Here is a 1,945-nt window from a genome sequence, read left to right on the forward strand (position 1 = left end):
TTTTTTTTTTTTTTTTTTTCCATTCTGCTGGCAAGGAAAAAGAGGCATAGAAAGGTTAAGTCTCTTGCCCAGGTTCATGCAGGAAATGGCTAAGCTGAATTTCACATCCAGTGTTGCCTCTAATATCTGTGATCTTTCACGTCTGCAGAGTTATTTAAATGATTAAATATATTTTCTTCTCTAAACACTTAGTCTTATAAGTCACATTTTGACATCGGTATATTTTAATCCAAACTAGAAACTATCATCCAAGTGATCAAAATGTTCAACTGATTATATTTCTACTTATACACTAATAAAAATTTCCTTCCATATAATTTGTTCATCAGAATAAAATCCACTTTTCAGTCCTTATTTTCCAATGTTCTGTTACACCAACTGTGCTTTCGGGCAGCAGGCTCACTTGCTGTTCTTAGGACATTATTTCTACCTTCTTGCTTCTGCACTGTGGTTTTCAACTGAAAACCACTTTCTCTGGCCTTTAAGAGCTCAGCCAAAAGGAAACTTTGACACTCCTTTAATAATTTGTCAAGTAAGTCCTTCCTTTTTTGGAATAACTACACCATTCTCTTCTATATTCTGCTTCACTGTTGTATTTCATGCAGTGTACAGAAAGAACATGAGCTTTGAAGTGTTATAATTGTAGTTCAATATTCAGTTCTAACCTGTGTTATGTGACTTTTCTAAAGACCAGTTTTTCCATCTGTAATAGTTGGGGTTGTGTGTCAACTTGGCTGGATCACAATTCTGAGTAGTTTTAGCAGTTGTGATGTGGTTATTCCCATGATGAGATTGGATGTATATGTTTTGAGCAGCCAATCCATTGAAAGGGAGTTTCTCTAGGGGTGTGGCCTGCTTCTAACATATATATGGACATCCTGGGAAAATGAGACACTCTTCTGTGGATCTGGATCCTGTTGTTCTGCATACAACTGTCTGTGAGTGAATGATCCACCATTGGACCTGGTGATCTTAGATTCATCATTCTTCGAAGTCAATAGCTAGTATACTGCTTGCCAATCTTGAGCTCACCAGCCCCTGCAGCTATGTGAGTCAGGAAAAGCTTCCAGTTTGACGTTTGACCCAGGAACTTGGAACTTGCCAGCTTCTATAAGTGTGTGAACCATTTTCCTAAGATAAATTTCTCTCTCTTTACATATATATATATATAAAGCTTTAGTGGTTTTGCTTCTAGAGAAACCCAATCTAATACATTTGGTACTGGGAGTAGGAAATAGTGAATGGTACCACTCTTGTTTCCACCCCTTGGTTCCTTGACCCGTGAATCCTGACTATTGGAGACACAAGACCATATGCTGGACCCTGGTTTAGAGCATATACAGCCTTCTGGAGAACATTGCCCCAACCCTTCAAGGTATTGCCACCAAGCTAAGTAGATCTATTCCAATTATGCATTCCGCAACTGGGGAAATCACTACAGGATGGGTTCGGGGACCCACTGGACCCACTGTGAGAAGCATCTGAGCTATACTCCATCAATAATTTGATCTCCATATCCCCACACTCTAACTGGTAGGCCACAGTGACACTTTGGGTCACCCCACCAGACAAAGAACCACGACCAGCTATGGTGCTTGCTGAGGGCAAGGAAAATACGGAATGGGTGGTGGAAGAAGGTAGTTCTGAATATCAGCTATGACCACATGACCAGCTGCAGAAATGAGGACTGTGATTGTTATATTTCCTCATTGTATGTGTGCATTGAATATTTTTGTTTTCTGTTATGAACTATGAAATGTAAACAGGGCTAATATGTTTTGTTTGTACACATGTTAGTGTATCATGTTAGGTGCAAATATGATTTTATAATTGTCCTTATTTAGAGATCATATGTAGTTAAGGAGATGTGTACCGCTGCCACGTTGACAAGGGGTGGACTGTGATAGTTGGGATTGTGTGTCTCCTTGGCTGGACCACAATTCTG

The sequence above is a fragment of the Orycteropus afer genome, unplaced genomic scaffold (assembly GCF_000298275.1).
Source record: "Orycteropus afer afer isolate SDZICR_OR568_19922 unplaced genomic scaffold, OryAfe1.0 scaffold00410, whole genome shotgun sequence".
Taxonomy (NCBI): Eukaryota; Metazoa; Chordata; class Mammalia; order Tubulidentata; family Orycteropodidae; genus Orycteropus; species Orycteropus afer.